Source organism: Lolium perenne, chromosome 1 (assembly GCF_019359855.2).
Source record: "Lolium perenne isolate Kyuss_39 chromosome 1, Kyuss_2.0, whole genome shotgun sequence".
Classification (NCBI taxonomy): Eukaryota; Viridiplantae; Streptophyta; class Magnoliopsida; order Poales; family Poaceae; genus Lolium; species Lolium perenne.
In genome coordinates, this window is record NC_067244.2 from 155,290,796 (window position 1) to 155,307,819 (window position 17,024).

The window sequence follows — 17,024 nt, forward strand, 5'->3', positions numbered from 1 at the left end:
GTGCGCGATTGTAGGGGCTATCACAATAGTGGTGCCGGGGTGTTGATGCAGTCTTAGCCGTCGGACACGGTCAATATCACCGTCGATGTTGTGGACGCGTTCATGTCGTCATCGTGACTTTTAGTTGTATCTTATGTGTCCATCATGTGGATGATGCTTTGCGGTGGCGGAGAAGTGTTAACAAATATGTCGGTGAAAACCATGTTGACCTAGACCTTGGTGATAGTTTGTTTGGCGATGGTATAGTAGCAGCAGGTGTGTTGACGGTGGTGTGTCGTTTGGAGGCATCCCTCACGGCGACGATGATGTTGATGTCATGCTGCTATGAGAAGTCGTAGACATACAACTTGATATCGGAGGGGTCCGTGCAGTGCAGGTTTTGTGAAGCATGGGCGGCGTGTTAATGGACTTGCGATCTAGCAACCGGAATCGCTGGAGTGGTGCATGCCGTGGATGACGGAGTTGCTCGTTGGTGCTCGAGTTGCCGCATGGAGCTGCATAAGGTGCACTGATACATTCGTCGATGAAGCCTTCCGAAAATCATCACTCCGGCCAGATGAACAAGCACCAACCTCAGGAAGGTCACCATCTCCGCAAAAGAAGAACTAGGATAGCCACCTTTATTGAAGCCAAGCAAGAAGCCCCCACGCCACCCGCCGGAACCTGCAAGATCCGCCGCACCAACCCCTACCGGCGGCCCAAAAGACAAAGCCAGCAACGAAAATGGTGGCGGCAGAGCAGGTGCGATCCCCATCGGAACCTGCCCAACTACGCAACGAAGAGGACCGAGAAGGTGGCACCGGAGACACGCAGATCAAGATCTAGGGTTTCCACCACCAACCGGAGTTCCCCAAGAAGGCCAAGGGAGGGAATTGTCTTCGCAGCAGGAGGATGCCACCCGCACGCACCCATGGGGAGCGGCAGTGGCAGAGCATGTATGCGCGTTGCCGCTGCAGGGGCCCCTAGTCCGAAGCACGCACTCCCCCCCCCCCCCCCCCCCCGAGTATTACCGCAATGAGGCGGTGGTCGAGCTGCACGTCGGGAGGGGCGCGAGGATATGCCCGAGGGAGCTTCGATGACCGGCGCAGCTCTCCGGCTGGCGATCGAGTTGGGGGGGGGTGGTGGTTTGGATGCTTGGGAGGGAAACGACCTGAGGAGAGCACCCGCCGGCACCGTCCGCCGCCTGACGACATCCTCCGGCGGCAGCAGGAGCGGAGGGTACGGTAGGGGAGGGCTTTTTGGTGGCGGCGGCGCTTTCGCCTCTTGGTCGCCTGGGATCAACCCGGAGGAGGCTACTTGCTACGGGAAGACTAACTAATCGATTATACCCTAACTAATGGACATCATTGCTCTTTAAGTATAAACTTGCGGAAGGAAGAACCCACATTATATGTGTATCCGTCCACATCGTACATGTGTTCCTAGAAATGCTACTTAGGCTGGTGCCAACGCAGGCGTGAGTGAGGGCGGTAGCGGCGGCGTCGGGGCGAGAGAGAGGCGGGAGTGGGGCGAGAGGCCAGCGGCAGGCGACGGCGCGGGCGCCCGGCGGTAGCGCCCGCTCCCGCCCGGCTAACGCCTGCGTTGGGGGCGAGAGGGAGGCGAGAGAGGGGCGGTAGCGAGGCGGCAGCGTTGGCGGGGCGGGGCGAGAGAGGGGCGGGCGAGAGGGCGGGCGAGAGCGGGCGGTAGGCGGGCGATAGGCGGGCGAGAGGCGGGCGAGAGCGGGCGGTAGTGTGTAACGGCTAGCTGAGGTGGCGCGATCTGATTCGTCCACCTCAGCTAGCCGTTGGGGTTCAAAAAATCCTGAAAAAATGCCAAAACCCCCTATAAAAACCCCCCATATGGTTTCACTCATTTCACACCTCACTTCATCAGCTCCACTCTCCATTTCCACTCCTCTCAACGCCATGTCTTCGTCTAGCAGCAGTTCAAGCGACGGAATGGAGGGTGATATGATCGAGCAGTTCCAGGAGGAGTATGAGGAGGAGATGCTCAACGAGGAGGTGGTGCCAAGACGTCGACGCCGCCGAGAGTTCATCAGGCGTGATCGTCTGGGTGCCCACGATCGGCTCTTCGACGACTACTTCGCCGACGACTGCAACTATCCTCCGAGCTACTTTCGGCGAAGGTATCGGATGAGGCGATCCCTTTTTCTGCGCATTGTGGATAGATTGGGTGAATACTCTCCATATTTCACCCAAAGAGTTGATGCTCTGAACCGTGCTGGTTTTTCTCCCCTACAAAAGTATACTGCGGCTTTGCGTCTGTTAGCTTATGGAGCCGCTGCAGATACGATAGATGAGTGGCTTAAGTTAGCTAGACAAACTTCATCAGATTGTGTAGATAGATTCTGTGAAGGCATCATTGACTGTTACGGGGAGACGTTTTACCGTCGCCCAACTGTGGAGGATACTCAGCGAAAGCCGAGGAGCATGGCTTTCCGGGCATGTTAGGGAGCATCGATTGCATGCATTGGCAGTGGGGGAACTGCCCAGTGGCTCATGCTGGTCAATTCACAAGGGGAGACATCAAACACCTTAGCATAATCTTAGAAGCCGTGGCGTCGTATGATCGTTGGATCTGGCATGCCTTTTTTGGAGTGGCCGGGTCCAACAACGACATCAATGTACTCAACCAGTCGCCGTTGTTCACTGATGTGCTTAGGGGAGAAACACCCGTAGTGAACTTCACGGTGAATGGACACGAGTACCACTATGGTTACTACCTTGCCGACGGCATCTACCCCTCCTGGCCGGTGTTCATGAAAGGTGTTACTCTTCCACAAAGTGAAAAGCATTGAGTGTTCACTGCTGCTCAATCAGCGCATCGCAAAGATGTCGAGTGTGCCTTCGGAGTGTTGAAGGCTAGGTTCAACATTCTAGCAGTTCCGGGACGCTCCTACTCGAGGCGTACTCTTGGATTGATCATGCGTGCATGTGTCATTCTGCACAACATCGACGATGAGCGTGGTACAAATTTGGACAACATCTATGAGACAGTTGCTTCAAATGTCGGCCCTGCAATACACCACCAAACCTAGCAGCCAGGATTCAGATGGACACCGAAATGAGGGAATCACCGATGTATACACAGCTCCAGCATGATTTGATTGAGCATGTGTGGGCTAATTCCTAGATTATGTAATTTTTTCAAATTTTTATGTAATCTTTTCAAATTTTTATGTAATTTTTTTTATGATGTAATCGGTAACAATTTTAGTTCAATAAAATAATTTCCTTGCATTATTTATATTGTTGTAATCTAAAAATGAAATGCTGATGTCGACGAGAGAGAAAAGCTGACGTGGAGGAAAGAGAAGTAAAGCTGACACTATAGCCTGTGCATTGGCACCGTGTGGTGAGAGTGGGGTGAGAGTGAGGGAATAGCTGACGTGGCAGGCTAGAGTGAAGTGGTGCATTGGCACCAGCCTTAGGCCATCTATAGTGGAAGTATTTGGAGTTGTGCTTATAGAAATAGATTAGTCGGTGTTTTAAGCACCCGTGCAACTAAGTACAAGTGCATAGTAAAACCGTTTATGTAGCTAAGCACCCCTCTTAAACATGTCGCATTGGTGATGACCTTCTAAGCCCATGTACAACACAAGGCCCTTAGAGAGGCACTTATAAAAATAAACCAAACCTCACAGCTAACTAGTGTAATTAAGTCACTAATGATACGAAAACTCTAGAAAAAGGCCGACATTCGCGAAGGGAAGGCAACTCGCTCCACACGCGACAAGTGGTACGCTGTGGTGCCAGAAAATCCCTGGGAAGTGGTCTCCCTGCTCGCCACGTGTCGCAAAGGGAAACAAGATGGGGATGGGGGAGGAGAGAGAAAACTGGGTTGTATCAGTTTTTCCCTTTTTCTTTTAGAGTCGTTTTTTTCAAAATGAAATATCTTGAGAACCGTAAGTCCAAATTGCGAACCGTTTTCACTTTTGAGATCCTCGCGTCGAGATCTTTAAAATTAGATCCCATGTTGATAGGTTTGGAGATACTTTTTTTTCGTACTTCTAATAATATTATGATTGTACCTGTGGTGTGTACCTAACTGTATTCGTGTTTCAACTGATAAGTACTTCTGTTTTTAGTGTATTTGGTGCAATTTTTCCCTTTACTCGCTAAGTGTACTCGCCTGTGTGCGGGACTGTACCTGCACTTACGCGCGACTGTACCTGCTCGTGTGCGCCACTGTACTTGTGTACATGTACTTGCTTGTGTTCACGACTGTACCTGCTCGTGTGCACGACTGTACCTGCTCGTCTGCGTGACTGTACCTGCTCGTGTGCGTGACTGTACTTGTACTCGCATGTGTGTTCAACTGTACTTGTGTGTTGTGCGTGACTGTACCTGCTCGTGTGCACGACTGTACCTGCTTGTGTGTGTGACTGTACATGTACTCGCATGTGTGTTCAACTATACTCGTGTGTTATGCGTGACTGTACCTGCTCGTGTGCGCGACTGTATTTGCTCGTGTGGGCGACTGTATTCGCTCGTATGTGTGACCCTGTACTCGCTCGTCTCCGTAACTGTACTCGCTTATCTGCGCAACTGTACTCGTTTGTCTATACCATGTCATCAAGCATGTTAGCTAAACTAGCTAACATGCTAGTCGATTTGCACATGCGGCGCTCCAATCGTGAAATACCTACTCATCAGGAGCGCGTGTGCTTAGCCTAACATGCGTAGCTAGCTAGGTTGGAACGCGGGGCAGGAGAGATCCTACGTGCGCGGCTGTACGCGCGAGGCAGAAGAGAGCGTACCTGCGCGGCGGGCATGCGCGGCGGGCGTGCGCGCAAGGCGTGCGCGGGCGTCTTTCCGTACTCGCTCGCGGAAGCTCTTTTGGTTTGACACGTGTTGGTTTCTCGTACGTTTCGCGGGAGGACGTTTCCCTTCACGAAGGTTAGTCTCTAGGTAGTGGTACCCCTAATGATATATATCAAATTATATATAGGAAATGTAAATGGTAGTTTGCAGAAGTAAAAGTATAACATGAGCGGGGAGGGCAGAAAATGGTGGGTTTTAGGCTTTTAGCTAGAGGTGACAGAATTTCTTTCGTCCCTTTTTTGGTACACGCTTTTTGCATCGGGTGAGTGCACACCGAAGGTAATTGTCAAATAGCCGAATTGGCTGTTGCTGTTGCTGTTGGGCTTGGCTGGGGGCTGATTTAAACATCACGCTTGCACAGCCCAATGTTGCATGCACGCATCTAAATGGCTCGATTTTCATCGCGCATAGGCGACCTCATGGAGCAGAAAAATACAGGTGCGCGTACCACCGGAAGCTAAGCCGGCGCACTAGTTGATGCAGCCACAACTAATGCCTGGAACGCTAGCGAAACTCTCCTTCGCTCAGTAGCTTTTTTTTTTTTTGAATCACCCAAGTGAATCTATCCATTAGCTTAACTTTTTCCGAAACAAAGCAAATGATTTGCCATTTTTAAAATAAGGAGAAGTTAATCAAGCTCTTACAAACGAAACAACACTCAAAACCAATGGCCAAGCACAAGAAACAAACCTGCTCTCGCGGCATCACATTACTTAAAGCCTTGGCTCCGGCGAGGCTCCACATCTCCACCTCTTCTTTAATCTTGGTAACACCATATTCGAGGTAGAACCTTCATTGTGGAAGACGCGAGTGTTCATTTCCTTCCAAACTTCCCATGCAACCAATATTGCAAGCGACGTCATTGTATTCTTTGATTGTCCATGCTTGTGAACTCCATCAATCCACTAGTTTTTAATGGAGCACGCGAAGTATTAGTTTCATTGTCAATCAACCCAAGCCATGCCTTTATTTTGGACCATGATAAAACAACATTTGAAGAGAAGATGGAAGGCGGTTTCTTGCACTTGATTACAAAATTACAAAGCTTGCACGTCGCGCAATTTATACATCCTCTTTTTTTAGAGCCTATACATCGTCTACAATCTATTTTGGATAATCAACTAAGCGAATTTTTTTCATTTCGGCCATGCCCAAAGCTTTCAAACCAGTGAGGGCAAAGGAGAAGTCGGTTGGCATAGAAATTTCATCTTGTAATTAGCTTAATCTATGATTTACTATTAATCACCGGATGAGTTACGAGAATCGCTGGTCTCCTCCTCTCACTCCCGTATAACTCCTTGGTTTCCTTATCTATTTGGTAGATAAGTTAGAAGGGCTTTCTATTTTCGTGCCTTCGGTTCCTTAGTTGTACTCAGTTTTTCCCAGCTCCTTAGTTTTTCCTCAGTTTTCCCCAGGCCCTTGTCTGAAACCCGCAGAAGGAGGTCGGACGGTAGGATTCCCGTTTAGTTGACCGTTCCGTGCTGACGTGTGGGGCCGCGTCGCATGGGGCTGGTAGAAAGGGATCGCGTGGGACAGGACGAGACCGCGTTTGGTTATACGTGAGCAGGAGCTGGGTTTTGTCTCTCTCGGTCCAAATTGGCATATCCCTTTTTAAGAGCACCTTTTCCCCTCTCTCTCTGTCTTTTTTCACCAAACTATTATCAAATCTAGAGAAGCTTCCATTTATGTATTTCTTCAACTATTTGTTCCTTTTGGCCCTCTGGTCCATTTTAATGACCTCACCAATCTTGGTTCATATGTACTCCCTCCGTGCATGTATATAAGATGTTTTGGTTTTTTCTTTAATTCATCTACATTAGTTTGTATCTAGTTTAGGTTTTAGTGTGTAGGTTCACTCTTTTTAGTTTGAATGCAGTCCACTCTAAAAACATCTAAGCAATCAAGGGCGCCCAACAATCAAGTATAGTAAAATAGGGATAGATAATAGGTAGATAATAAGCTGCATACAACAACCAAAATAAGGTTCTTAGGTTCTTGACAACACCAACATATTAACAACAATAAAATAAAAAGCTGCTTTGCAGCAGTAGCACACGTCCTGGACTCCGCCTACTCCATCTGGCTCGCCCTCTAGTTCTTGCTCCCCTATCCCTTGATCTTGGGAACCTTGGGCTTGAGCGGAGGCATGCGCCCGGCGGCGATCTTCACCCGTTGGAAGTTGCGGAGGTGAATGCCAAGCGCCTTGTGCTTGGCGCGGAAGGAGTAGACGTTCACCATCGCGTCGACCTTGTGGAAGGTCCTTCCAATGTTCTCGGCATGCGTGAGGAGGCAGTTGAAGTCGGTGCCGCCGAGTCTCCTAGTGCAGAAGGGGCACTTGTAGACACCTTTGGCGAAGTAGGAGGCGAACTGGCCGACCTGTAGGCTCTGCAGCACCTGTCGCGAGCCTTGGTGTGTTGTTCCTCCTCGTCGCTGCCGACATCGCTGCCAGACACCTGATCCATATCAAACGGAAAGTATGAGTGAATGAGTTGCAACATAACAAAGTTAGGAAAAACAGAGGCAACCTCAGTTAGATTGAACACAATTATATATCTACAGGGACGGGGTTGGCGAACTAAAGCCCATGCACAACAGATTTGTACACAGCAATGGTTCGCTGAACCCGCTCTGTGCAAATTTGTGCTCAACGATTCATCAGAGGAAAAGAAAAAAATTCTAGATCTGAACAAATTAACCGAACGGGCGAACCTCAAATCTTAACCCCAAATCTTAACTGATTGAGATCACATGATTACTTCCATAAATTAACCGACGGCCGAGCCCCAAATCTTAACAGATTAAGATCCCATGATTACTTGCATAAATAAAGAAGGGATCGAATCAAAATAGAATAAAATCGGCGCAAATATAAACCCAATACTCATACTACCGACAGATCGGCAAGTAATCATGGAACCATCAAAAGTAGGTTGAAAAAGCAAGGGAAGGGGAACAACAAGGGAGCAAACCATAGTTACCGGACAGTCGTACGGAACCTCCTCGTAGGGGTTCCATTCTGGCGGAAACTCTTGTAGGCATTCCTTTTATTTTAGGGAATATAGTTTGGGATATAGTTTTGATTATTTGAAACGTCCCAAAAGTGGTATAATTTTGGTACAAACACGATGCATACATATTTGTGGGATTTCGGTGAATGGATTATTTATCACCCCTCTAACAATTATCAACTTTCTTTAGCATTCCTTTTCTTTTAGGGAATATAATTTTGGTAATTTGAAATGGCCCAAAAGTGGTATAATTTTGGTATAAACATGAGGCATATTTGTGTGATTTTGGTGAATGGATTATTTATCACCCCTCTAACAATTATCAACTTTCTTCAGCATTCCTTTTCTTTTAGGGAATATAGTTTGTGATATAGTTTTGGTAATTTCAAACGTCCCAAAATGGTATAATTTTGGTATAAACATGACACATACATATTTGTGGGTTTTCGGTGAATGCATTATTTGTCACCCCTCTAACAATTATCAACTATCTTTAGCACTCCTTTTCTTTTAGGGAATATAGTTTTGTTAAATTGAAATGGCCCAAAAGTGGTATAATTTTAGTATAAACATGAGGCATACATATTTGGCATATTTGTGGGATTTCGGTGAATGGATTATTTATCAACCCTCTAACAATTATCAACTCTCTTTAGTATTCCTTTTCTTTTAGGGAATATAGTTTGAGATATAGTTTTGGTAATTTCAAACGTCCCAAAAGTGGTATAATTTTGGATAAACATGAGGCATACATATTTGTGGGATTTTGGCGAATGCATTATTGATCACCCCTCTAACAATTATCAACTATCTTTAGAATTCCTTTTCTTTTAGGGAATATATTTTTGGTTATTTGAAACGTTCCAAAAGTGGTATAATTTTGGTATAAACATGAGACATACATATTTGTGGGATTTCGGTGAATGCATTATTTGTCACCCCTCTAACAATTATCAACTATCTTTAGCATTCCTTTTCTTTTAGGAAATATAGTTTCGGTTATTTGAAATGTCCCAAAAGTGGTATATTTTTGGTATAAACACGAGACATACATATTTGTGGGATTTCGGTGAATGCATTATTTGTCACCCCTCTAACAATTATCAACTATCTTTAGCATTCCTATATTCCCTAACACGTATTTTTTTTTTTTGGTAATTTCGGTGAATGCACACACTAACTTTGAAAACAACTACAAGTACATTTAACTGAATAATGGATTTGTAATAAGGGATCTCTTGTAGCAACTTCTAGCGTCTGATGAGCAATGATAAGAATCTGATCGTAATTATACAACAAAAAAAACAACCAGCCATCAGATTAGCTTACTTCTTCAACTCGATTAGCTGCCTTAACTGCTTGTTCATTTTCTTCAGTTCTTCCTTCACTTCCACCAGTTCTGCATTGGGAGCATTAGGCATAATCGGAACGGTCCTTATCGGAACGGCTCCTCTGTCCGCATCATTCTCTACAGCAAGTCCCCCCTCCCAAATTGCGCTCCCCAATAGCGCCAATTGATTCCTATAATTGAAGCCTCCGAACGTACACATCGATCCACTCGAAATGTCTGCATTTTATCAGGATCTGAAAACAACAACGTGAACCCTAAATCCCAAATTCGAGGGAATAATAAGAAAGTCGAGATAAAACAGAGCAATTGGAGCGAGATCTAACCTTATCCCCATCTCTGTATGGCAAGCTCTCGCATGCAAGGAACTCACGTCCACGGTTGCCGTTGTCGTCCGTTGTAATGTCCCAGGTTTAGAGACGATCGAGGGGTAGATTTTAGAAAGGGATGCGCATCACATCGTAAATTCTGGGGAAATTTCGCGCTTTTAAAACAAAACTGCATCGAAGGGGGACAAGTTTCTCTCTCGACACCTTACAGGGTTAGGGTTTCGAGAGTGCGACAAACTTGTTTCTCATTCAACTAAGTTAGGGTTTTGAGAACAGAGGAGAGATATTGCATCACAACTTAAGTTTCATGATTGAATTCAGACTTAAGTTGCATGATTGAATTCAAACTTAAGTTGCATGATTGAAATCAAACCTAAGTTGCATTTGAAATTCAAATTCAAACATCAAATGAATATCTCATAATTCAAATGTGAGGTAATTCATTAAGGAAATTATAAATAATAAAGAATATGAACAATACAAATAATAAGTAAAGCTCATTAGAGAAAATTGGAGCTTTATTGATAATCACACAAAATACATTGTCTTTACAATATTCAGAATGGAAATATAGAATATTACAACACATTACAAGAATTGAAAAAATGGAAAAATAAAAAGAAAGAAAAGTACAATGAAATGATCTATCCTAAACTACAAGCTAATCTTCATGAAATGCTTGATCATGATGATCTTGAACTTCACTTTGATCATCATCTTGATCCCTGCACACCAACAAAGCAAATCACAAGTTATGCCAAGTGGCATTGCCACTTGTCAGGTTAATAAGAAAATGGTTATTGGAGAGGATATGATCACAGCTCTGCCGAGCTGATCCTCTCACAGCCCAAGTCCCAAGCCCAGGACACACACACACACCCTAGCTGCTCACCAGGCTATGTGCATGCACAACAGCACACACAAGCCAGGGGAGTCACCAAGTGTTGCCAGGCCTTGTTGTCGACCAGAGAAGAAGAAGAAGACCACATAAAAGCCTCCACAGTAAACCATAGTCATTCCATGGACAGGACTTCACTGGGTAAGTTCACCAAGAACACAAGAACAGGAAGAATAGCCACTATTGTTCAACCTGCTCAAACAGCCATTGAATTGAATCAAGCACCACCAGCTTGCAAGGAGGAGCAGGGCAAGCAAATCAAATAGCACAGAAGCAATCCTCTACACCAACAAATAATCTAGGAGCTGGAGTGAGGTATAAACAAGATCATCCTGAGCAAAACCATGTTTTGCTCATAAATAAGCATACTATGCATCACAGGAGCACAGAAGGGTAGAATACCCTGTTTGTGTCATCATCTGGCTACAAAGCCATTTGGTGCAAGCAAATATGGGTAAGGCCAATAGGTAATCATCCTAGGGGAACATTAGTTATGCAAATCAGTGGCACAACTAAGGAAATCCAGCAAAGAATGAATTCACAGCTAGCCTAGCCCAACACACTTAGCACCTATAGCTAGCTATGCCATCAGACAATAGACAAATCTTTGTCTATATAATTTCTCAACATCAAAAGCCACTGGAAGTCCAGTATTGGATCAACCAGTGAGCAATTATCCAATTCCAGCAAGCAATCACCAACCACAGCAAGCCACAGAGAGGGGGAGCTACCCATGACAGCATCACAGAGCTGCCAGGGCCACCTCAAACCCACAGCCAACACTTTGAACCACCACATCATCACCCAGTAGGGTTCAGTAGTGGGCTAGGCTACCCAACCAGTGGTTGGCATCCAGCTAGCCCTAGCAAATTTATTGAAATGATCATCACTGAATCACAGTTCACATCATTCATCCATTTAATAAAGCAAGATAAACAAATAAATGAATTACACAAGCAATTGATGCACCAGAGCCTTGCAGATGATCCAATGGATCATTGCAAGCATCAACTCATGCTTGAGCAAGCACCATCACACACAGGCCAAGCCTGTGTGATGCACACAGAACAAAGAGTGAGCACTAGGTAGTCACAGATAGAAGCACAACAGTTAATCATCAAGCAACTGATGATCATGTGATCATCAGAAGCTTGCTAGCACTTGTTACAGGTTGCTATAACCAAGCAGAGCATCAGTAGTTAGCCAGCTACTGAAGAATTACACCCAAGCCATAACTGAATAAACAGATACAGAAACAATGACTTTATAATTGTATCCAGAAGCACATCAAAGGCATGATGAACCACTGGATCAAGATACACATATAAAACACACAACATTCATCACTGGATAGTACTGTTAAGCCAACAATAATGCCCAATTAAGCATGCTCATGAAATTAAGCACAAGATATGGCACAGCAGAGCTCTGGCACTTGCAAATTTGCAAGAATTATACATAGTCATCAAGCCAGGGCAGCATAATTGAATACACTTGAGTGTCCAGCAAGAATAGTAACAAGAACAGAGGCACAGGGAAGGATTCAAGAAAGAAATGCAAGATTAAACAAGCACATGGCTTAGGAACATTGCACATAACCATGCACAACAAATATAGCAAGAATTAAGCATAGCCCTTAGGCAGAGTAGGGCAGCACAGCAGCACAAGCCACACAGCAGCATACGCGCATACACAGCTAGCTAGGCGCAGCAGCAGCGCATCAGCACGGCAGTCATCTCCACGAGGAGGAGCAGCCGTGGCCAGAGCTAGAGGATGAAGAAGAAGAACATTCAAGAGAGAGAGAGAGAGCGGAGCACATACCGGGGCGAGCAGACAGCAGTCGCGGCCATGGCGGCCACGGCGGCGCACGCCGAGCGCACGGCAGCGCCAGGCTAGGCCAAGCCACGCCTCGACCAGCGCCGCAGCGCCCCGCACCACTTCGGCAAAGCTCACGGCGGCGCCATAGCGCCAGGAACCCCTGGGAGCAACGAGATCGCCGCGGATCCCGTAACCCTAGCCACAGAGAAGGGGTCGGGGACGAGCAGGAGCAACGCCAGCTCCAGATCTACGCGGAGGAGAATGACCGGCGTCGTGGGGCGGTTCGATTGCGCCCCATGGCGAGGGCCATGACCGTCGGAGTTCGCCGGAATCGACCGGCGACGGCGAGGGCGACGCGAATCGCCAGAGCGCGTGGGGAATTAGGGTTCGTTGAGGCGGCGCGGTGGAGGAGAAGTGTGAGCGACCGCACGGGTCGGTTGGACCCGATCTGGTCTAACCCAACCCACTGGGCTCCACTGACATGTGGGCCCAGGGGCAATTGTGACATTTCACAATTTCATAAAATACTGAAACTTTGAAAATTCATAGTAAATGTTTAACAGCTCTAAAAAATAATTAAAATATGAAAACCACTTAGTATAAAAATCTCTATCATAATAAAATATGAAATTGAATTTTTCAAGATAAACAAGAATAAGTTCAAATTTTATGATTTAAATAATCATTTAAATCACACCCTATATTTTCAATAATGAAAATAAGTCCATAAATTCTTTTAGACTTTAAAAACACCTTGACAACATTTCAAGGTTGTATTGTACCCTAAATAGAGTATCCCTAAGTCATTCTTAGTATTAACCTCTCACATGAAATGATAAAGACATCGGAAGTGGGGAACAAATCCTAAAACTGGAATCATGCATAAATGCTTCTTTAACCATTGCCCTTATCGGAAAATGATGCTACTCCCTCCGATTCATATTAATTGACTTCAATATGAATGTATCTAGAACTAAAATGTGTCTAGATACAACCATATTAGAGTCAATTAATATGAACCGGAGGGAGTATTTTTCAGCAACAGAGGACAAGGGTCAGTCCACACCATCCAACTGCAACACTTTGCAGTGTTCAGGCAAGTTCATCACTTGCTCATGTCATTCGAGTATTTTTATCAAATTACTTGCCAAGTACTATTTTTATCACTATTGCATAAAAAGCAAAACCACTATTTTCATAACTATGAATATGACTAAGTGGTGGGCAATGGAACCATGGATTGTGTTGATATGGTGGAGGTTCCATTGCAAGGGTTTATATCCATCTAGGATTAAACAACAAATGTCATCCAGTGATTCTTGTGCCGTAATACCCGTGTTAACCATAAGATCCGGAGTGGGACGGAGTAGTCAAAAGTGTTTCCACCTCTCGTTCATCAACGGATGCGCATTACTGTGTGCACTTGATCTCGAGAGACAAGATGCAGGGTGGGGAACCCGTAGAAGTCGCCACGGTAATGTGGTCTATGATGGGCTGCAACTGCCGGCGAAGGAATGTATGATAGAGCTCTGCATTGTCGTCATGGTCGGGGTCCATCCTTAATTGGTGTAAGAGGACCGGCGAGGACCCAGGGTCAGAGATTGCAACAACGGGTGGGTGTTCGAGGTAGCGGAGGAACATGATTGGCTAGACCTTATACCGGGCCTCACACCATAGGAAGTGTGGACGGGAAAGCTGCCCGGTTGGCACCAAGGTTAAGATCTCTTATGGGTAAAGCAACACACCTCTGCAGAGTATAATGAATCGTGATCTGTCACTCCCTGTTCCGGGATTTGGAACTGCGAACGCTACCGGAAAGGAACTCCATGAAGTTCTAGTGAACCGGTGAAGGCTGACGGACATAGTTCTTTGGAATAAAAGCAACCTCTTGAAGAAATGTTTATCAAAACTTGCATTGGTATTAGACTTTCTGGTCTAATATTGTAGCTAGTGCATTAAACACCTCTTTTCTATAATGAACTTGTTGAGTACGCTCGTACTCATAGCACTCTTAAATCCCCTGCTTAGATTGTCCGAACCATCTGGAGGAGGACAACGACAACCCTGAAGGAGCCGACATCATCGGCTATGAAGAACCAAACCTCTCTGGAGGTGTTGAAGGTGTAGAGTACCTTATAGTCTACGGAACCGGGGAGGGTTCCGGAGGAGAGCAAGCTTAGACCGATTGATGAGGACATCCCTACCTCACTACTACCTCCGTCATTGCAAGATGAAGATGAAGCTGTGAAGCTCAAGTCTAATGAAGTTAGGATTGGACCAATGACACGAGCTCGTGCGAAGCTACTTAAACAACAGGTGAACTTGTTTCTAAACGATACTTTGATCGACGAGAACTTTATACTACCTAAGTCGTATTACTTATGTATGATCAGGTATGAGGAGGAACCAAGCATCGCACGAGGAGGAGAGGAGCAGCTGGACGAGAAGCTGGACGTGAAGCTGGACATGGAGCCGGACGTGAAGACATCCCATGGACGCGCGAGGGAGGAGCGGGAGGCATGCGCGAGAGGAGGAGTTCTTCAGGCCGGTCCCAGGCCCGGTCAAACCGGCCGTGGAACCGGGCCACCCGGTCGCCAACCGGATTTTGAACCGATGACATCCGGGCCACATCCAGGGAACACGGACCCTTCGTCCGGTTTCCATGATCCTGAACCCGGTCTAGGACCGGACCACCCGGTCCCAGGCCCGGTCGACCGGCCCCCAGACCGGCCGAGTCCGAGTCTGTCTTGACCAGATCTATTCTGGGTCGGTTATTTCCGTACTTTTTCGACCTGAGGTCGTCCCGAACGCCTATATAAGTCCCTGGGGCGCCCCCAAAGTTGCTTTAGACCACGTTTAAGATAAACCCTAGTTCTTAGTTGTTTGCTATGCAAAACTATTGAATACTAATCTCCAATTCGTTGCGATCTGGAGTTTTATTGCTACTGAAAGTTTGTGTGATCTGCTATTCCATTGGGGATTAGAAGATTGCAATTTACCGCTTCGTGGTCGGCGGCTGCGTGCGCAAGTGTGTGGAGTTGCGAATATCTTGCAGGGTTGAGAGCTGTTGCATTGGCATCAGGAATCAATCGAGAGACTTCGTCGGCGTCATACAAGTTATCCTCCTCATCATCATCGATTCAATCCGCTGCTACCATCGTGTGTTCATCACCACCGTCGCTTACTGAGAAGATCGGGCAACCCCCATATCATCTTGGTATCAGATTTCCAGTTTTCCTCGGTAAGCCATCCACAATCCACCCCATAGTTGAGTTGTGAGTGTTTTCCTATCCAGAAAAAGCCATAAAAAGTTAGGGTTAGGGTTTGCCATAGCCTTAGATTGCACTAATTTCGAGTTTTAGTTGCTTTTCGTAGTTGTTTTTGCGTATCTTTATCTTTCATCTAGTAGAATTGTTAGGGTTTGTGTTTTCTCTATCATCTAGTTTATCATATCGTGTCAGTTTTGTTACTCCGAGTCCACATAGCGTACAGTGTGTTTGTTCCCAACCATAGACACAGCCTATCGATATAAAGTGACTAGGAACTTCCCCAGAAGAGACTAGTTTTACCGCTCGACAGGCTGCTCGTTAGGGTTTTGGTGCTTTGCAATTTCTGTTGGCCGTGTTATCAAGGAGTTGTGTCAGAAAATCAAAAAAAAAAGAGAAAAATTGAAAAGAAGCAAAAAGAGCTACATAGCTGCGTGTGTTCTACAAATAGAAAATCCAAAAAGAAAAGTGTTGTGCTAGTTGAATCAAGTGAAGGCCTAAGTTTACTTTCCTGCACCCGTAGTTGAGCAATCTTGTGCCTGTCTCGTTGAGCTTTGCTAGCGTTTCTCTAGTGCATTGCAACTTTTCCCACATATAGTTGCATTGCCCCATTATATCGCCTTGTGTGAGTATCATTGGTTGTCTACGGTCAGCGCTATAGCTTGTTATTGGTGCAAATAGGTAGCCCACCTACAGCCCCACATATATCCTGCTTTGTCGTGTGATTTGTTCTTATACCCTTGATATTCGCTTCGCTACATCCGTGCACTAGTCCGTCAATCCAAGTTGGTAAGCAATACTAATTCACTTTGGAGCGGTAAGATTTACCTTTCTTATCAGTTTTGAGTGAGTTGTGAGAGTACCACCAAAGATCTTTGTTTAGTGCACTAACCTACTAATCATGTCTTCTACCGAGAATGTTGATGTGATGCAGAAAAAGGACGCCGCTACACCAGTTACTTGGCGTGAATTTGAGGCACTTCGTGATCACATGCAACGTGAAATACGAGTTGCTAGTGATGTGTTGGACAAGGATATTCAGAGTGTTCACTTGAAGGTCGACGAGACTACTACAGCGGTTAACACCGTTCAAACGTCGGTGACGACTCTTCAAGCATCTATACAAGCTTTGACAACCGCCGTTGGTGAGATACGTACAATGGTGCAACAACAACCACCACCTGATGAAGATGGCAGTGTGCAAGGTGACAATGCTGAAGCTGCTAATGCTCAAGGGCGTGGTGTTGGTCGTGGTCTTGGACGTGGCGTTGGAGATGCGTTCCGTGGTCGTGGTTTTGTCCCCGTCGGAGCCCAACGTGTTCCTCAACAACAAGACGATGGTTTGGGTAAAGCCAAGTTCTCAATTCCCAGATTTGAAGGAGGTACTGATGTTGAAGAATACCTTACATGGGAGCTGAAGATTGAGAGATTATGGCGTTTACATCCTGACTATACTGAAGATAGGAAGATCAAGCTTGCTTCCTCTGAATTTGATGGCTATGCATTGCGTTGGTGGGATGGACTTGTTCGTGCT